The following is a 22,293-nucleotide window of genomic DNA, read 5'->3' on the forward strand; positions in this document are numbered from 1 at the left end:
GCTTGTCCACTCAGAAAATGGCGCACTTAAGGGAAAAAAATCACTTGAAGGGATTTGGAGGTCGTTTAGAAACTGCTTTACGCTTTGGTCAAGCACAAACCTCATTCACAAAAACATGAAGGCAGCCGAGTGAAGTGAAACCGTGTAATCTTCAGATAACCAGATGCACCAAAGTCCAGGGGATTGTAATCTTCAGAGATGTAAGCTAATTACTTAATCGCTTGCATTTGTAAATCTTATTATTGTAAAAGAAATTGCGGTAGTGATTAAATTACTGATATTTATCTCCTAATAGCGCTGATTAGGAGGTGATGCTAATCTGTCATTCTGAAAGGCTGATATTAACGGCATCAATCTAAGAAAACAATAAACACTTAATGTGAAAGAGATGTTTTGTGCAGTCAGGGACCAGATGGCCTGCTTTAGTCTGGAATGTGCAATATTCTGGTCTGCTTGGCTACACCGCTAATGATGGGAACCACAAACTGTTGACTTATTTAATTGAGTTGTTTTGCCCCATTAACCTGTTGTCCGACACAGTGGACACGTGAGATGGGAACGAAATATGTTTTTACTTTAAACCAAAATCGAAACAGAATTCTCCTTTGTCCAGTTTTTTTGATTAAACGTTAAAGATTACAGTCAAACACCTAGTTAGTAAATATTTACATAAAGAAAACATATTCCATATGCAGTAAATACACAAATCTCATAACTTAAATACTGACAATGACCTCAGTTAAAAAGTATTAATGCTTTTCTAAAACATATTACATTTTTATCCTCGCCCTGATTTTGGCATATTTTGTGCACCTTTTCTAAACGCTTTGAAAAATCCAAAAGCGTGGTAGTGTGTGAAGCTATTCTCCAGTGCTTGCTCTAATGCTACAGAAGTATCCATAAATTATGCATCAGGAATATGTATATGTATTGACTTTAATAAGAGCTATTTCCTACATGCCAGCTTTTGTACCTGCTGAAGAATCACTGGGGTGCTTCCTAACACTCGACACACACGCTTGTTCTCTCACTCACAGGCTCCTCCACTGACTTTCAGCTGGGGGAAATGAAACAAAAAAGAGCATAATTAAAATAATAATAGAGTCTCCTCTTGTTTTGGGGTTCGGATATATTTTCACAGTTGCATTTGGCAATGTTGGAGGAATTTGCAGGAACTGTCGAAGAGCGTTAGTGTGAATAAGTAAACTCTGCTTTGTAAGATTGTGATACCTAATCAAGTCAGCCCTGACAGGAGTTCTCTCGTTCCGTCTTTGTCTCTGTTTTCTCTTACCTGTATCTCTGACGTGACACTCCGAGCGTTAGTGCTGAATACTTGATGACACAAAAAACAACAATGCCACTCATTTAACATTAAAACAACACGCTCCAGGCCCCGCCATTCACAATCTAACTCTGCTTTACCCGTCCATATCCCCCTCATTGCACCTCCTTGCTCCCCTGCCCTGACCCCGAATGAGGCTTACTGTGCTGTGCATGTCATTTGTCCACTTCTCCTTCCTGTTTTCAGCTAGTTGGCCTCTAGTGTTTTGTGTCTATGAATGCTAACATGTCTTACCTTGCCCTGGGCGAGAAAGAAGGAGAGTATACCTAGTGTTTGGCCATTCTGCTCTGGTACACACACACACACCACACACACACCACACACACACACACACACACACACACACACACACACACACACACACACACACACACACACACACACACACACACACACACACACACACACACACACACACACACACACACACACACACACACACACACACACACACACACACACACACACACACACACACACACACACACACACACACACACACACACACACACACACACACACAGGCAGGCTGAGGTCTCACTGGCACTGGTTGTCAAAACCAAGTAACTGCTTGTCTTTTCCATGTGTGCACTGGCCATGTGGTGCCCTTCTAGGTGAGAAGCAAGCTAAAATGGCTGTTGACACGAGAAGACAGCAGACTCACTGCTGCGACTCGGACTCCCAGTCCCTCATGCCATTATAAGACAATACACTGCGCAATCAACATTCCACATAGCAGAGATGGTAAAAAAGAAGGCGGTCAATCAACAGCCTGAACTGTGAAAAACACAAAGAAGATGTCATCAAACAAAAATGCTTAGGTACTCATGATGAAAGATGGATGCTAAACAGAGGGGCAGGGCACTATTAAGATGACATCAGGGACAACCTCTCAACAGCTGCATGGGAGTGCCGTCTGTTACGGAGGACGGAAAATGGAGGGTGATACAAGGGAACACTGATAGACTAACAGCAACAAGGGGAGGGGAGTCATCACCAGTCTAAGCATGTGCTGATTGAGCCTGGCTCTTTTTAACCAGCAGGCCTTTGGAGACCTGGTAGTTGGCAGCGGGGTCACAAGAGTACCAGCGGAGACACAGAGCTTCAAAAAGCTTTCTGTGCTTTATCGAGCAACTGCGTGTTACGTGGAATGCGTCGCACTGAGACTCACTTAGTCGCGGTGGGACCTGCCCTGATTGAGGTAACAGCTGGGATATGACATCAGCCATGAGTGTTGGCCATGTTTTCACTCACTGAAGCAATTCTGCTCTTAAAAGGTTCCATCAGTACCACTCCGGCGAATTGCAGAGAGTTACTTTTCATCTCTTTGGCTGTGCAATCTGCCAGCTGGTCAGAGAGTAAGAGGGACAGAGACGCCAGAGTGCTGAACTAATAAGTGGTTCGTCGTCTTCATACACTCAAAAATGTACAAATGAGATGTGAGCTCTCGCAAACATGAGACACATGCACACACATTGATAATTATAAAAGACAGGACATACGTTTTTCAAGGTCAACTCTTAAAAACGGAATCCAAATGGCACCAATGTCTTGCCTATGACAAAAATGAGTTTCATGTGTGTGAGATGTTTTGGCAACGTTTCCCAAACTTCGGTTTGACCCCTGCACAGGTACTTGTGGATGAATTTTCATGAGTGGTGCTGAGCTACACCGCGCTTTGGATTCAGCCTGCAGTCACAGTTTCCAACAGGGGCCTCTTAAAAGCTCTAAACTCAGCCTCCTCAGAGAACTCTTGATTTAGCACTTGAATATTTCTAACACAAAAATCCCTTTTCACTCTGTCTTTTGTCCAAGTATCTTTCCACTGTGACACCGAGGGACCAATTGAGACAGACATCTATTTGCACTGCTCCGTGGTGTGTTTAAGTCCATGCTGAACAAAAAGCGCACATCGCCTGGAGTGAGCAAATCACCAGGGTGGAAGAAAAGAATGGTGGAAAAAAATAACAGGCAAAACGCAGCTACAAAGAAGCTTATCACATTTAGCATGCGCTTATTAAGCCTTGTGCCTCTGTGCCGGCTGCTGAGAGATTGAGTTGAGCTATTTGAACTGGTTCAGACTGATGGTGAGTCTGGGGTATTCTGATGAAATGCAGTGACATAGTCAAACTCACAAGGAGGCCTGCTATTTGGGCTGCTCTTTGAGTAAATGGGGGGGAATAAACACCTCAGGAATATGCACATTTTCATACATATTTGTGTAGAAGCACTGTGATCATTTGACTAAAAACGTTAGTTGTTTAGTTTGGCTATTAATGACAATGCTAGTGTGGTTGTGGTCCCTGGGAATGAATAATAACCATTACCAAAAAAAACACCCAAAGACTGCCCAGGGGTAAACTACAAAACACCGACTGAATCACCATGTTGTGTCGATTCTTTCACCCAGCATGACATCATGTTGCTAGGAGTAGTTAACATAAGTGTTTAACATTGATTTAAAGATCATTGATGTTCCCATGCATTATCATGGCCCCCATCGATCACCCGACCACATTCTATTGCTGAACTAATCAACATGTGGTCGGTGAACAATACCTCTACAACCAGTGTTTACGCATTCTAGCGTTTACAAAAAGAGACTGATCCTGGTCTAAGAGTGATCAACAATGTTTTGAACATACTGTAGTGGAGCATAATATTTGTTTCTGACAGGCAGGCAGGCAGCTGTCTGATTAGGTGGAAAACATGAAAACTGTAGACATTAGTGGTAAACACTTTAATCACAGGTATTTATAGTGATGGTGGGTCAGCTAAACTAGTTCAGCTACTGCTGAAATTGACGCGACAACGTTAAAAATTGAGCGGGATTAATGATGACTTAAAGTGGACCTATTATGCTATATTGGAAAAACATATTGTAGGGCCATACCTACAAAACATGTCTGTGAAGTTGTTTGCTTAAAATACCAAACAGATCACCTATTGTAGTCATGCCTCATATTGCTCATACCCCTCTTTTGCAGACCTGTTAGAGAAATGCGGATTTTGGGTCCTTAGCTTAAAAAAAAAAAAAGAGGAGGCGGAGCTAATGCCTGAACAGAATTCTACCGGAGATAAAGTAAAATTCTGCTGTGATAAAACACCATCCTGTTCTAAACCACATCAAGGATTATTTCTGAAACAGTATGGAGCTCAAATTATTTTTCTCTTGCGGGTCTATCACAAGGCGAGTTCTTTTTTTATTTCCTGCTTTTTAAACACATGTGCTCTTCAGTACAGGTTAGCTCAGAGTATTAGCGAGGCTTGCTAATGTAAACAAAGACGAGATTACGTCCAAAACACGTCAGGCATTGTTTCTGATAGCAACTTTCTGTGGGTCCACCATCTAAAATTATGTCATATCGGCAGCAAATCTGTATCCGCTCGTTGTACCCCCGTTTTTAAAAGATTAGGGTACGGAGAAAAAGAAAAAGGGTTTTGTTTTCTGACGCTGCTTGAGTTCCCCGACACACCGGGGATGTTTATGTATAAAAGTGCATTTTGCATGATAGGTCCCCTTTAGTCTCTGCCTCTCTCTTTGTAGAGCTGGTAATGTCCGTGCAATTTAGAATAAGTAGGTAGTTTCAGTTTATAATAACCAAAGACTGATAGGTCATTTGGTGACTAGTCGCATAATGTTTCCTTAACTTGAGGTATGTTGTGTTCCATTGTAAAATAATATTTGAAATGTCCAAATAGGCAAAGACTGACCCTTAAGCAACAGTCGCTAGTAGGGTGGCTGTCGTCTGCTTCACAAAATCATATTCATATTCATTACTTTAGATAAAAACTCTATAGATTTTATCGACTTCCCTAAGTGGGGTTATGCTGAAGGTACTGTACAGTAGTTCTGCCTCATCAGCTTTAAAAGGCTATGGCAGGTTCTCACAACATGCAGTCCGTCCTCTGAAGCCTAAAGGGAATCAACAGCATTGTGACTGTCTAGGCTAACCTAAGCTTTCCTTTGTTTCCTTGCCAAAAAAGGGCTCAAAGAATAGTTGCATGTTACTGCGGGCCATTCTCACGTCATTGCCCTGTCATACAGGATAAAGCGCTCCTGTCAGAGAGCAGTGTTGTAGAAAGGTATGAGAACGAGGAAGAGAATGACAGAGAGTGCAAGCCGGCATAGAGTTCTTTAAGCCATACAGTAATGTAACGAGCAAACACAATATGGGAAATAATCATATTAAATGTGCTGAAAAGTTTGCCAAACACAAACTATTCTGTCTGCCTAATGGTTTGCTTCAACAGAACATACAGTCATAATAAAAGTCTCTTTTTGACTCCCATATACAGGAAAGAGATGTACTATTACACACACATTCACACATTTCCCGTCTTTTTAAAATCTCGTAGCTTCATCTCAGACAGACCTAATGTGGAGCCGAAAAAAATCCTAAAATGCCCTGCTTCCTCTCCACTTTGATCTGAGGAAACTTTTGCAAATTCTGTGTGTTGAGAGCAGCCCTCCACCCCCTCCCCAAATCTCTGCCACCCTCGCACCAACAGCCTCCGTCAGCCCCCTGGTTCATTAGCCGACCTTAAGCCACCGAACAACAATTAGGCCTGTCGTTCGTTCGCTCGCCGGCTTGACTCTGCTGGGCCGGCTGTGCGGCGAGAAATAGTCCCTGACTAATGATTGGCTAAAGAGACCTGACAGCATGTTACAGCTACAGCTGTAATTGAATACAAGCTCTAACAAGCCTTTGAACAGGAAGAAGAAATATTTCATAAGCTTGATGCAATTTGGTGGGTATGTGTAATGAAAATAATGAATGTGATTCCCTCACATTTTTTACTTATAATTGATGTTTTTTTTTGTTTTTATTTTGGAAATACTAAAACAGATCGAGACAGACACAGGGTGTGAATAATTTGAAGATGTTCATCCCTCTTCCCTTCGAATGTGGCAAAATGATTTCTTTAGCATTTTGTAGCTGTTTACATACTAATTTGTTCTGTTTCTCGCATTTATAACAAGACTGATGTTTTGCTTGTATAAATAGCGGCTGATAGGTTGAACACGGGGTGCTTGACAAGCAGCTTATTATTTTATGGACAGCTCACATCTTAGGCTCAAAACTCTGGACAACATTAATTGTGGTTTTGATACATGTGGTTCGGACTCTGCTGTCCTTTCTGATGCCGCTGGGAGCCTGCTGCTCACAGCCGGTCCTGCCCAGCGACGCTCGCATAGCTCATGGGGTTTTCAAGGATACAATCCAAGAAATCCTCAAAACACGTCACAACCTAATATTTAGAAACTAGGACCTTAAAATCATCAAGGGAATTAAATGATAATTATTAAGCTATTCATTTGCAGGACAGAGCAAATACGCTCTCTGCTACATTTTCAAAAGTTGTAATGGAGTGAGGGGGAAAGTTTTCTGCACTCGCTGTGGCCAAAATGAGGAAAAAAATGAAGAAATTGGATATCAAAGGCTAACACAATATCAGAGTCCAATAATTAGGACATCCACATTCGACAAATGTCACAGAGTGAGCAAATGAAAGACTCAAATGATGAATTGGACAAAATTACATAGAAAAAATCAAATATTAAAAGAGGGCACACCACTTTCCCCTTTGACATCAAGGGTACACAGCAAGTAATCACACGACTGAAATGCTCATCATTGCCTCCATTTAGTGTAAGAGTAATAAAAGACATGTCAGAGCTGGGAGAAGAAGCCCAGCCTGGCCTCTCATTACCCACGGGGGACAGAGAGACTTTTGGGCCTAATAAGGACATGATTTAGGCAAATTAGGCCTTATGATAATGGGGCTGCTGATAATAAGGCACTTTTGCTCTTGTTTGTTTTCTTATTTTGTGGCATATTTACCCTACATGGCCACTAAGGGGGAAAAATTGTGCATCTGATTGGTTCTTTTCTTTGATTTCAATTCTCCGAGCAGGGCACCCTTGATGTGTGCTTTGAATTCACAAGGGATGAATCAAGATGGGGTCTGCATTTTTAAACAAGGTCCTCTTTGCAGCTTATTTGATAGGATTATCACTGTCTTTGTGTGGGGGTTGTCTATGGAAGTAATTACCTGTGAGAAGTTTCCTAAAGTAGGTTAATGTCTGAAAGTTGAAGGCACTTACTGAAAGTGCAATTGGTTTGACACAGCAGGTGATGTATTTGGTGTGGGTGTCTTTGACTGTTTAATCTATGAAGGGCTCCATAAACCGAGAACAAAGGATACTGCAGTGCAGCGCTGGAACTACACAAGCTATCAGCTACAAATCCCTCTTTGGATCTCTTTGTGCAGTTTAAAATGTTTAGTAATGGGATTATAGTGGATACATTTAAACATAAGTTCATTCCATGTGGAATGGATTTAATATGTGTCAAAGGTATGCTAAGTTAATATTTGTCGTCTACAACAACCTCATCAATCCTTGCAAACATAAACCGAGCCTAGCACAGGCTCTGCAGAAAGTGTGTGCAGAAGAGTTTGCAAATAAGCTGTACAGGCGGAACACAGAAAAGGATGGGCAAAAAGTGTATATCTTAAACAAGTCTTTATTTTAGATCAGGGGTGTCAAACTCAAGGCCCGGGGGCCAAATCCGGCCCGCAACTTCATTTTATGTGGCCCCATAAGAGCGTGCAAAGAATATAATATGTTTATTATACGGTTACATGCTACTTTACAGAAGCACGTTGCCTAATCCCATAAACTACATGTCCCACAATGCATCTCAAATTTGAATTTTTTTTTCATTCCGTGACATTCTGAAGAGACTTGCAATTATTTGCCCTAGACTTCTGCTCTCAGACGTAGTTAATTATGAAGTTATTACCCTATCTGATATTAATCCATGCAGAGGCAATAATGTAATATAATACATTATTTTATAGATATTAAATATTTATATATGTATTTGTATATAGTCTTAAAGTTACAACCGGCCCTTTGAGTGCAACCATAATGCTGATGTGGCCCCTTGTTTTAGATGGTGTGTTTGCAGCCATTGTAGCATGTGAAAATTAGGAAAATTGGTTGCACATTTGACTGTATATTGATAACTGGTTAAGGTCAAATGAGTTATCGCATAAATAACTATGCTAAACAAAAAGCACCTAAAAGACATGGTTAGTGATCAGGGTAATAGTTAATATGCAAAATGCAGTCACCTATGATGATAGTCAGGCGTGTAACTAACCCATCCACCATCATCATGACCTCTATACCCTTACTTTAGGGTTGAAGTGAACTCAACTGAGAGGTACGGTCCAAATGGGGCATAAATCGAGACTGTCCTCGGATATGACCAAAAACAACAGTTTTTCCTAGCCCTCTAGGAACAGAGGTTTCTAGAGGGGCTTGGCTTCTTTGTTTATCATATTGTGAAAATATTAAGGGTTGAGGAGAATGACACTGTTTTTATCTATTTGTTAGACCCTAAAAATAAAAAAGTGGTCACTGTTTTGCGCTTTCTATCTAACACTTCTGAAAGAAGATTGCAATGAAGAGGGTAGCCTTTATGAGGCACGAGTGGATCTTTTCGAGGTTGCACAGCATTTCCTCAGACTTAGAGTAAGACACACAGGGAGACAAAGACAAAATAACAGCGAGAGACTGCAGCCACTTTACTAGAGACAAATGCACAAGGGAGAGAAGACAGAATTAATTTGACAGTGAATAAGTGACAGCCGTCCCCGTCCTGTAGTGCTGCGCTTTCTTCTCCTCTCTTACCCCATCCCGAGTCACTCTTCTCTCTAATTGCACGGTGGACATCTCTGAGCACGTTGGGGAATTTCACCCACGATCTGGCACAGATTAGCAGTCCCACTATGCTTCGTTGCTGATTTATTTGCATGATAATTAGTTGGTGGCAGTGTGTATTCTAATTAATTTATTATTTCACAAATATAGGTACACAGGGAGAGGGAAAGAGTGAGCTAGAGCAAGAGAGGGAGAGGGAAATAGAACAATGTGCATTAATTAAAGTGATTAAAGGATTGACTGAACTTTGCCTTGATGTGTTTATTCAATTAATAAGCAAAGTGGCAGATGACTGTTTGACTTTTATAACGATTAATTGTATCGTTTTTCGTAAATTTAGGCTCATTCATCTTACACTCATTCTCCTAAGCGATCACATCAATCTTTACCCATTACCCAGAAAACTCCCTGTCTTCAATTCCAAAGCAAACTAAGACTAAAAATCTATGTATGATAACTTGTATCTTTTTTTCTTCTAATTTTTACACTAATATGCCAATGTATTTTTGTGTGTGGCCATACCAAGCCTTCAGAGTTTTCAGACAGAACTATACTTTTATGAAGTCAACAACTTGTATATTGTTCTGTTTTAAACTGTTTAAGTAATCCATATTTGTCTATCTAATATCCCGATGATGTTTTGCAACATAAATGAAACTGGGGCAAAACATTTTATATTTATAAAAAAACACAAAATTCAACCTTAAATCATATATTAAGATGAATATTTTATACACATGACTCCATGAGCTATTGACAGGCACTCACTGTCTGTCTCTCTCTCTATTGTCCTCATCCTTCTCAAGTCACACTGCCACACCACCCTCTCTCTTCTCTGAGGGTTGGACAACAGGGAGATAAAGCAGTTTGAGATGTGCTAGCAAAATTAAAACACCTCTTTATTGTCCTCCTCTGTATATGCGGTATTCCCCCTGCATTGTCCAGGGGAACAAAGGGAACTATCTATTCCTCTGATAGAAGCCAATGGTTGCTAAGAGGTTTGATTTGGGTGTTGAGGATGCTATTTGCCTAGAGAAAGCCTGAGGATGAGGGCTGATCGCGCTGGCAAAAGAACCGGGCTGTCAGCTGGCATCCAGCGATAATTGCTTCCCATGGCAGGACCCCGTCGGCCCGGAGAAGAGCAGCGCAGTGTGGAGAGTCAACGCGGGAATCCATTTCCACCGCAGCTCGGCCATAATTGTTTCCTGAGCACGAAGATACTTGTTGCCAATCTGCGTGAGGGCCAAGCTCTGATTGACACCCATTGACCAGAGAGACCAGGGGAGGCAGGGAGAGGGGTTTGGAAGGCCTTGAGTATCACCGTGATTGTCACTCAAAGATTAGAAGTGGAGGAGAGAGAGGGTGATGGGAAGGTAAGGGAAAAACAAAGGAGAGAAAAGAAGAAGGGGAAATATAAGACCAGGATAATCAGGATTCCAATGTGTTAGTTTAATTATCCTGTTTCCTATCTGATTGTTTCCCCTTTCATTATTTATCCTTTCAAAATCCATCCTCCTCCCTAGTGAATGATCATTTACACAAGTCAATAAAGCAGTAACCCTGGAAGCAAGCAGCAAAGCCAAACTTAATGATTTTCTCAGCACCATACTCTACAGGGGAAAATGTATATTTGATCCACTTTAAGCTGCAGGAGGACTATTGATTAGTAATTGATAAGATCATCTCTTTAAATAGACACAGATGCACGTCTTGCTTTATCAAAGCGATCCTTAACACTGATTGTGATTACCATATGCTCTATAGCTCAATTTGCTTTTGTCGGAACAACTTACCGTCTCAAACCCCGGCTGCAATACTCGGTGAGATGGCTTGGATCTATTTGGCGAAAGCACCCAGGGAACTTATCACTCACCTGTCCAAAGCTAATTCTGCCTGGTGTCAAGCATGGAATTGGATTTAAGGACAGAGAAGTTGCACAGGTCCGTCTGCTGTCAGCAGGTCCCAGTGCCCCTCTCGTGTGTCACTTCAGCGCCGGTTGAACATGCTAAATCCCTAGCAGGGTAAAGCGCCATCACAGGCTTTCTGACGCCCTGTGCAAATCTCTGATGACATCCTCCATTCCCCATTTACCCCACTACTTTGGACCAGGATCCCGGAGTATCTTTAAGCAGAAGCCGCACATGGTATGGGGAATAGAAAAGTCAGGGGAAATCCTGCCTCTGTGACAGTGATGTCCAGTCACACCGACATACAAGCCAAGTGCATCTTGGAAGGGTTTGACTAGGCCAGATACACCCTCATTGATACGCAGAACGAGACATCTTTTTAGCTGACATTTACTGATTGTTGTCATAAAATAAGCAAGTCACACTTAGAAAAAGGCAGCAGGTCTTGCATTCTCAGTGGCAGCAGTTTGGAGTGTTTTACCATTCAGAAAGCGGTGGGTACATCCGTACATCGATGAGTAATTGCTCGAAAATGTGTTGTTTAGAGACTGGTCAGGGTCAAGGGTGAGAGATTACCCTGAAAAAAAAATGTTCCTGGGAAGAAATGGCTGCCTTAGTCGTCAGCCACAGCCTGCTCACTGCTTAGCCTTGAGGCATTCAAATTGACTGCTCTCATTATGTGTGAACTCCCAATATTCCCCTTCGTACTCCGTGCCCTGTCAGTCTCCACCTGCCTGCCCATCTCGCTGCTGCACCACCAAAGCACCCACTCGTTGAAAACCACCGTCTCCTTGCCAGCTTTTAGGCTCGGAAACATCTTGAGTGTGTGTGTGTGTATGTTTTTGATGTGAAGGAGGGGTGTGTGGGCTTTATAGAAAGGGCCTAGCGATCTGCTGACAATCTGACAGGGGTCCTCTTGTAAACAAACTGCAACAACCAGTGTGATCTAACCTATAGCATGGTGCTGCAAATTAGAAGGGGACTCACACTTCACATGCACACACAGGCAGCTACATATAAATATAAGCAGGTGCATTATGAGCACACACACAAGCATCATGGTGCCTTAGCAGAATCTTAAGTACCTTATGCAAACTGTATGTTTGTTGGAGGCACAGACAGAGCGCTGATGAGTGGCTCATTATGGCAACACCAGCACTACACACTGGGTATCGCATAATCAAAGCCTGGGGGTACGTATTAATTATCCTTTTGAATAGTGATGACATTTTAAAAAGCTTCTCCTTAAGGCTCACATCACGGATAGATGAAACAAAGCGCAGCACAGCTTGCGCGCCCAGGCTCACATGTGTTTTTACATCTGTTCAGGATATTTCAATTTGATGCTCAACAAGCTGAGACCGAGATTAAAGGATAATAATGTGTCATCCTCCACACAAGCATCTCTTCCAGAGCGAGTAATAGTACATCAGCAGGCAGGCGGGCGGCTTCTGGAGGAAAGCTAGCTAACAGCCATCACAGGCGAAGGCGATGCAGTCACGCGTGTGTCTCCTGCTTGTCTCCAGTCAAGGTTGCTGAGGCACTGTCTCCGTCTTTACCCTCACACGTACCAGTTGACTGGGAAAACAGGATACGGGGAGGGGAGGGGGAGTTGTGTTGAGATTTGCTTGAAATAAATACTCATGGGTTGTGTTTTTTTTTAAAGCGTTGTCTTTAATGAACATGTCTAAAGACTGTTTCACCATCTATAATTCATATGGTAGGGCTTCGTCTAGGAGAGAGGGCCTTATCGTGGCGGTAAAAAGCATCCTGAACATCTGCTGTGCCGGAGAGGTGAGACACTGCTGTGGCAGGCACTGGGGCTCATGGGATATAGAGGCATTGTGAGCATGAAGATATTTGTTGCCAAATGTTGTGAGAGGAGCTGCTGATTGACACTCACTGACCAGAAAAAAAAAGGGTGATGGACGGAGGGAGGTTTGAAAGGCCTTGAATGTCAGCATGACTGTCACTCAGAGAAGACAGATGGTGATGGGGAGGTGAAGTAGAAATGTGTGAGAGATGTCTTTCGGATGTGATTCTGTTTAAGGCATTACTGTAATTTTCTTTACAGAGCTGACTTGTACACCAGGGGGTACTTCTGCACAAACAAGCGGTATATGTGAGGATTGTGGGGGAGATCAATTTATTTGGAAGTGCAGAAATGTAAATGATATGAAAGAAATACATATATCTTCTTATTTCAATATGAAAGTTAGCAAGCATTATTTTGCAATCAGTAGAAGTATGGAAGTATTTGGTGCAGAAGTGGCTCAAGGTGTGATGTTCCACCAATCAGAGGGTCAGTGGTTTGATCCCACCCACTTGGGAAATATACTTTATCCCGAATTGCTCCATAAATCACTTTGAATAAGCGTCAACTAAATACAATGTAAAGTAAAGTGTTATGAAGAGACAGTTAAAAAGTGAGCTAAAATCAATGAATGGTGAGGTAAAGAGTTTCAAGTAATAAGTTCAAAGTAGTGGATAAACAGTTTATGACACTAGGTAACAGTTTAAGTCGGGTGAAATGATTTGATTAAACAGCTTCCATTTGTAGTTATACAGGCTGAAAGTAAGGATACACTGTTCAAATGATCACATATTCTGCCACTCCAGGTGGAGGTATGACGGCATGTGCAAATAGCCTGGTTGCTTTGTGAGCTTTTAAGAGTTTCCCTCTGAAACGGGAAATATTAAACCGTTTTTTGCAGTTGAACAATATCAAAAGTCAAGGAGCCAACTGTCATGACAACATGCATCAGACCTCCTTAGGTTCAGCAGAGCAACATTTGTCTGGATGTCTCCTTCTATGACCAGAGTGGATGATCTAATCGCCTGCTACTGCTGCTGCAGATACACCCTCAGTGATGACAGCATGGGTGAGCAGGTGAGGTCACAGCCAATTGTCACTAATAGGAGCGAGATCAGTCGAAGCACTAGCAACTGTGTAGAAACTCTAACCTTATTATTTACAAAGCTGCACCTCGAACCTTATCAGTCTCAAACGGAGGTTTGCCTTCAGCGCACACGGCTGAGAAGAGATTATCACAGTCAAAAAAAGAAGAGAGGGGAAAACAAGCTATACTGTAGCTGTCAAAATTTCATCCTGTCTGAATTTCTCCTTTACAAGTGCCTCACTATATGTAAACACACCCACACAAAGACACACACGCAAATACGCCGGCACTGAAAAGTACACGTCTATGCACACACACTGCACATTTTTTTCTCCAGTGAAGGATGTTGGAAAACCTGTCAGACTCTCACAAAGAAAAGCACATTTATTTATTTATTTGAGTTCAGAGTAATTACAGGCATTACTGTGGTGCTTGGCTGTGACATCTCTTTATACAATCAGGTTCAGAGTGCTCCAAGTAGAGACGCGCCAGGGAGGAAATGTGACTCTTTTCCTCCTCTAATCTCTAATCAAATTAAATAGGTGAGCGCTTTCTCCTGCTCGCTCTCTCTCTCTCTCTCCTCCCCCCCCATCACATGAGAGGGGATAAGATTTGCCTGAAACTGCCAAGTCTACTAGATCTGGATACCATGAAAAATTCGGCTTGTCAGCACTTCCATAATTTCTGGTCCTGAGGAATTTTCCAATATGACTGCATGAGCACACATAGCAGCAGCTCAAGGAAAACACCAGAGCCAAGAATCCAATTGAAGGTATTTGTTTCCATTTCCGGCTATTTGGCAAAGATGAGACTAGATAAATATGTTATTCATCCCTGCCAAACACAGTGGCTTCTGTGGAAATATTTTACTCTTGCCTCTTTTCTTTGACTCTAAATAATTGAACAGAGAGAGAGGAAGGCCTCTGCAGGGTTCATATTGAGTTTTTACAGACTTTCCCCACATCTGTTCCTACTGGCTGTCTTCCTTTACACACACACACACACACACACACACACACACACACACACACACACACACACACACACACACACACACACACACACACACACACACACACACACACACACACACACACACACACACACACACACACACACACACACACACACACACACACACACACACACACACACAGACTAAAGATTCACACTCACATAGATAAGATGACAACACGGCTGTCTGAAATTCACAGCTTTGAGCTTTTGACAAAATAAGCGAGATGAATGCAAGCGCAGGTACAATATGGCCAGACTCCGCTGGGTTTGCAGATGCTTACCCTCCTCTATCACGAGCACCACCAGGCGCCCCAGGGCCCTGACAGAAAAGATATGACATATTTAAAAAAAAAAAAAAAAAAACTAGAAGGGGGGAATGAAAACAACTTCCCCCCCCCCATGAAGGAGTAAAAAACGGCTGTGTTTTACATCTCTCTCACAACGACAGCTTCAGGGACAGTTTATGTGCGAGAGACAAAGACACTTTGACACTGTCAGCTTCTGTCTCTGAAGCTACCAATGGTTGCTGGTGAGGAGTCGCTGCGGCAAAGCGGCCTGCTTATCGTGTGCATGTGTTGATCTGTGCGTGTGAGAGACTTGCGAGATGGCGGGGTCTTTTGTGTGTGACTTGATGTCTTGAGGCCTTTATGATAATGATAGCTAGGTCTTCCCCCACGAAAACATATCAATAAATAAAACATAGGAACTCCTCCATTGTGGTTGTTTCACACACGGAAGAGGCACAGGGCCCCCTTTTAGCTCACTGCCACTTTAAGGGAACGTAGCTGTGATACAAATACACCATCATAAACACTTAAGATGAACAATCCACCTGAGACTGAGAAAGCAGCCCTTTTATCTTGGGTGAAGGAGAACTATACATAATTAAGGGAGGAAAGTGTAAAGATATAATTGGTACGTTGTTGATAATCTTGATTACCATTATTAAGTCGTTTTTAAAGATACATGACTGTGAGCCATATTTAGAGGACCTAACTTATTAATCAGGCAGCTGTTTGCTGTAGCTCTTCGGAGAAATGCAGGAGAGGTACAGTGTGACTGTATGTGTGTAAGAGGAGAGATATTATTTGAATAATCTAGTAAGAAGATTGAGAAATGTGTTGGAGCTGAAACTGATATGTGCAATGATTAAACAGAGCATTTATGAGGATATTAAAATCACTGCGCAAAGGGAAATGGAGCTGACAATAAGAATTAACACAATCAAGACCCGTGGTAAATCAGTGACTACATGAAACAAATGACTCCAACACAACGGTGCACATAGAAGTTTGAGGTGTAATAATCGGTGTCTTTGTTTCTTTGTGTTGTTGCTCTGAAGCAGAGGTCATGTTGTTGGGTCTTACCCCCAGGTTAGAGGTTCGCTCTCAGGTGCAGTCTGCCGTCCGGGCTCAGCTCACACCCAACCGTCCCCAGGCTCCACCGCTGCTCTTCAAAGACTACTTGAAACAACAACAAAAAAGAAATGTTTTGAATGAAAGATAAGATAAAATATTGATTAGCAAGACAACATTGGTAGGTGTTTATTTCCAGATGCAGAATATTTGTATAAGGCAAAAGAAAAATGTCTAAAAACACTTTAATAAACCATTAACCATTTTATTGATCCATCCACATGTCAAAAATAGAAAATGATTTAGCCCGGTTTTGATCTGAGAATAATGCGGTAAAAAGGGAAACAACTTTTGAGCTAGTGGACTTCAGTCATATAGCTGAACTAAAAAGGCCAGGCTTATAACACAACCTTACTGCAACATACTAAGATGATAAATCACAACATTGTGTCACCCTTTTTATTTTACTTTACAATCTACCATTTACATCTACCAATTATAATCACAGTAATCTAAACTTGTCACGTCTGAATGTCAGGAGACGCTTACATTCACCATGTAGTTTACATATCATGCACTCTATACCCAAACACTGGCTTTCAGGGTGTTGAAAAGACCTTATTTGGGTTTAAGCCTCTGTGAAGATGCTTGTCTTCATAGTCATACTGCCCTCCATTGGTTAAAACTCATATTACAACAACTGTGCCGAGGGTAAAGTCAGTATTGACACTCCAATTTGACTAATAGCAGTTCAGGGTTGTTAGCGTCAGGTGTAATAAAAGTATTGACCGCGGTTAAAGACTTCATCATTAAGACGCACAGCATTTTCTTACAATCTGCCAATCATTACAGGGGCCAGCTTCAGACACCTTGTTTCCCACAGAACATAAAGTATAACTCATGTTTACTGAGTTACACACACTGTGCCTGAATCAACCTCCTAACTGTGTGGAGATGTTCAGATTCCTGTGAGCTTTGACGCACCTGTTTGGGCGGCGCAACTTAAACCTTTATCTTTCTGATTGGTACACGGGATTTTACATCATCGCCGCACAGCTCCGCCTCCACTGCACTCTGGGTAGAGGTCTAATTAGCGAGCATAAGTGAAAACACCTGCGCAGATGTGCAGGGCCTTTCAAAAAGGTGTGTATTAAATTCCTCTGTAGAAAACATGCATGCAAAGCCTCCCATACTAATACAAAATGCACACAGTATGAAGCCAGTGAGCAAATAAGTGCAGGGCTGAAACAGTGTGTGCTTTAAAAAGCTGTGAATTCAAACTGAGAAAAAGTCTGTCATCCATCTCTACATATGCATCTATGTGTACGTTTATGAAAGGATGTGTTTTATTAGTGTTAAACTACAGCTATATATAGTAAGGCTGTGTGTAAGGCCTGGGTTGTAATTGCTAGACTATCCCTTAGGGCTTCTATGAAGAGGCAATGCCCTGTTTGCTGCAGTGAGAGGTGAAGTTTATGGGAAATGTGGTGCTGATTTGCGCTGATTTTATAGTACATGTGGCTTGAGACAGAGGTGAGCAGTTAAACACCATAAAGTAGTTTAATTTTGTTAAGGGTTATTATGCCAGACAATTAATTTAAAAATGATATATCGATGTGTAAAAACATCTTTAGACAGGTCAGAGTTCATGTCACTTTGTTTAACACTTAAAACGGACACATCTATGTTAGCTTTCTATGAACAATTACCAACAAACCTAAACCCAGAATAGTAGGTAGAATAAATGAAGGCTGGTAGAGTTGATGCACTTTATTACTTACTCTTATTTTTGTAATTTAGGCTATCATTGGTCTTTTTAAGAGAGCTACTTACATTTCCTTTTGTTTCCTGTTGTAAAACAACAACTAAGAAAACATTTGGTGGTTGAGTTTGCTATTTATTACAAAAACAAATGAGGAGAAGTAAACTAAGCCAGACTATGATAAATATGGTGCCAACTTTCACTACATTCTAACATTAGTGAAAACTAATGTGATTATAAGGTGACTGTGTGTAGGCTGACTCCTATTTGGGCTCTACTGGTGAAAATGTTGGACTTTGTGTAACTGTCGGAGAGGCCTGACTGGAATAATGAGTGCCTAACATCTGGGAGGCAAGCTGAGGGTAGCTGATTCAAAGAACTGGTCATGTTTAGGATATTGCCATGATTGAAACCAGATGTCACTGAGAAAACACACACTTTTCACTTTTCATTACGTTCTCATTTGGTGAAAGTCCTTTAGATATAATGTCCCATTCTTTTGAAGATGAGTCGTTACACAAGTGCCTGCAATACATTTTCTTAATGAAATTCATGAGAGTGCCCATCGTGTGTAAGAAACCTGGCCACGTATCAACAGCCACGTCAAACAACTTTATGAAAAACACCCAATGACTCAGACCAAAGTTCATTCTCCTTATTTACTGAATCAAAGGCCTGGACATGCAGAGGAACGTACCATTGGAGCTTCTCTGGGATAGAAGCTGAAACCCCTCCAAGTGTATGCTTGTGCACATTCAGCCACAGTCCCTCAGGGGCCAGGAAGATGGTTTGGCAAGGGGATCACGGGGAACAGGTCAACATGAGGAGCGGGGGAAGGCAAGGCAGGCGGTTAGAGTCAAAAGCAACCCGGAGAAGTCTTTGAATCCAGTGGAATTCCTCTCCTCCTCCGCGGCTCCTCTGGGAGGCGTCAGGAGCCTGTGGAGAGAGCGAGGTAAGACGGGGACTGTCAGGAACAAAGCTTCAAATTCACATGATATGTTTAGCTAAAAGGGTGAAAGAGAAATGAATCAAAGCTTGGCGGGATCAAAGAAACGCAACAATAAAGTCAAGGCGGTTGCCATGGGACCAGCAGGAGATGCATATCATTTATAAGTTGTTCTCCGGCTCTGTCAGATGTGGAGGGAATTGATTGTTATTGTTTGGAGGATGAACTGCTGCTGGAGGGGGTTAGGAGCAAGGGTCATCATCGCACAGTGAGAGGAAGATATCTCCTCACTTGTTTTAAACAGCAGCCGCCTGTGATCCGTGTCAGAGGCCGCAGCGGAAGCACCTTGAACTCGTGATAACAAACATCAAGACAGACGCAAAGACACTTTTGTCAACCCCATAAATATCTTATCGGCACACACCATTGATAGGCTAAACATTTGTTTTGCATCTTACACTGTCAGAGGTTATGATCACTGTCATTGTTTGAATGTGAAATCAAATAGACTTAAGCTGTTAACGGGAGACTTTCATTTCCATTCATGCAGTCTAAATTTCAAACGCATAACTGTGGTAGGAATATGCTGGTTGTTTTTCTTCCATTTTTTTTTATTCTTTAAAAGGGTAAGATTACCTTAAAGCAATAACAATCATTTTGGTTTCATGCACCAAGATTGTTTTAATATCCTGGCGCTGACCTACCACAATGAATGGGGTAGAATGAAATGTTGTATTTATGCTTCAATTATTAAAATCTGGAGTCATGGTAACGACACCCAAGTAACGTAAAGACCCGTGAACTTAAGGGTGGCGAACGTAACTATAAACAACAACATCAGTAAAAGTCCAGCCAGGGACCATGCTTATGAAATACCACAAAACTTAGGCAGATAATAAAAAATATTTAAAGTACTTTTACCGCAAAGTATGTGTTAGCTGAGGCCTCAGGTTAAGTTGACGACATAATAGTAGCTTATCTTATAAAAAATGTAATAAATCAGATCTGACTACAAAACAACAAGCCTTACTTTTGTACTCACTTAACATTTTTTATTTTAAGACTAAAAAAGAAAAAATCAACCCAATGAAAAACAATTTAAAATGATCATAACGTGAGTGAAACGGATAAGGGAAATCATAATTTGACTTACTTATTTTTATTTTGACTAATTTATCATGTTTTTCTTTCTTTTTAATGGCAGAAATTGTCTTTCATAAATATTATATTAGAGAATGTGGAACAAATAATTATTCTGTTGTGAAATATTCTTATTATGTCTTCATTACTGACAATTAATGGATTCTCCATGTGTACACCTCCAGAAAAGCAGCCAATTTGATTGACATGACAGTGAGCATGTCATTATTTTTTTTTGTATATGCAGGTGCCAGGCTGTGTGCATTTCTGCCTAATGTGTGTGTGTGTGTGTGTGTGTGTGTGTGTGTGTGTGTGTGTGTGTGTGTGTGTGTGTGTGTGTGTGTGTGTGTGTGTGTGTGTGTGTGTGTGTGTGTGTGTGTGTGTGTGTGTTCGTGCAAAGATGAGACCCGTCTGTCTGCTGCTCTCTCAGATTGCACCCATGAGAGCTCCCAAAATAACAACAAAGAGCACTCAGTGGGTCGGATGAAAGCCCTGTCACCAACCATTTCTGCACACAGAGTCTCCGCCCCTACTGTATCTCTGAGTGACACCTCACACATCACATGGAGACAGGAAGGGGAGACAGTACCTTGTATTTGACCGCCACAAATGCTTCCATATGTTAATGAGATTGTTGTTAGCTTTTAGCAGGGGGCAAGTGGGTTCTGATTGTGAGCTAAATGGTGACGTTTTCGCTATTACACTGTGAGCGATATGATATACACGTAGTAATTATGTTCTAGTTTTTTGTTTCTTTAAAGTATTAGTTAAACACATTGGGAAATACCCCTATCCGCTTCCCCTCCAAACAAATACAACCACATATTGATATCACCAGTGGTGAATTAAATAGGTACATTCACTCAAGTATAATCTTGAGGGGTTTACTTTACTTGAGTATTTACATTTTTTGGTACTTTGTACTTCTACCCAACTACAATTAGGAGGTACATCGTGTACTTTTACTCCACTACATTTATGTGATACCTTTAGTTACTTTACAGATTTGGAATAATGATGTGAAATATAATAAACTCTTAAATAAGACTTTAGTTGCACCTGGAGTACATTTCACAAGCTAACCTGTAGCATACAAAGTAATTCAGACTAACTGCACCTTAACCAGCTTTGATAACACTTAAATGCATCAATAATTATGATCAAAACATGATACACATTGTTCTGAAATGGGCCAATCTGCTTAATGAGTACTTTTTTTACTTGTACTTTTACTTGAGTAACATTTGATTGCAGGAGTTTTACTTGTAACATAGCATTCCCACACTCTTGTTATTCTACTTTCAATTAAAATACAAGATCTGACTTCTTCCACCTCTGAATACCACTCCTCCCTAAGCTAAAGTCAGGAAGGAGTTAGCTTAGCTTAGCAAGAAACTGGAAACAGCTAGCATGGCTCTTTCTAAAGTTCCAAATGATGCCTATGAACACCTCTCCAGTGTAATATCTTGTTTTAGTAGTTCATACACAAACATAAATGTAAAAGGTTGTGTTTTTTACATACTGTACCTCCAGCAGTCCTTGGGTCACCATGAGGTTTCCATGTAGGCTAACTAGCAGGGAGTTTCCAGGGAGTCTCAGTACTGATAATCCTCAAGAAATACTTCTAGCATGAAAGCCTGACTCCTTTTAAAACCTCAACTTGTTGTTTAATATGTATGTTTGTGGACTGGTTAGCAAAAAAAAAAAATGAGTGAGCGTCAGAACTGCGTGTAATTGGCGTGTTTTTTTAATGTTGTACAGAGCAATGCTAAGCTACAATTAGCTACTCAATTTCTACTGATTCGCATATGGCACAGTTGGTAGGCTATCAATTGTTCTTCTAACTCCCAGGAAGAATCTGGATCTATTGGGATCATTTAAACAAATTAAAATCAAAACGTTTAAATCAGGCATATAGAAAAAGCACTACTTTCACATAGTCCCAACCAGCAGTTAAATCTACAGTGAAAACCCAAATCTGGTACTGATGTCAGGCCAGAAAAGTACAAACGGCAGCGAAGGACTCCATTGTTATTTCTAACTGGTAGAAGCCCCGAGGTTATTTTTCCTCTGCCTTGAAACAAATCAATGAAGCACGACTCACTTTGAACAATTTCACATTTGCTGAAATCAGATGTGGGTTGAGGAGCCAGCCATCATCGAGCTTATTCTGTTTGTTGACAGAGGAG

The 22,293-nt window shown here is 41.3% G+C and overlaps 1 long non-coding RNA gene across 3 annotated transcripts; it reads right to left on the reverse strand.

Moving 5' to 3' along the window:
* Positions 1 to 9,824: 9,824 nt before the first annotated feature.
* On the reverse strand, positions 9,825 to 22,091 carry LOC307029430. Of its 3 annotated transcripts, none has more exons than XR_013805328.1 (4): positions 21,632 to 22,091; positions 18,716 to 18,954; positions 16,269 to 16,364; positions 9,825 to 10,409 (listed from the first exon to the last, which is right to left on the reverse strand). It is a non-coding gene; the product is annotated as an uncharacterized lncRNA (long non-coding RNA). The 3 variants fall into 3 exon arrangements; XR_013805329.1 differs by lacking the exon at positions 9,825 to 10,409 and adding an exon at positions 14,019 to 15,220 and having other exon boundaries at positions 16,269 to 16,361; XR_013805330.1 differs by lacking the exon at positions 9,825 to 10,409 and adding an exon at positions 14,019 to 15,220.
* Between the last annotated feature and the right edge of the window lie 202 nt (positions 22,092 to 22,293).

Source organism: Notothenia rossii (genome assembly GCF_949606895.1).
Source record: "Notothenia rossii genome assembly, chromosome: 2".
NCBI classification, from domain to species: domain Eukaryota; kingdom Metazoa; phylum Chordata; class Actinopteri; order Perciformes; family Nototheniidae; genus Notothenia; species Notothenia rossii.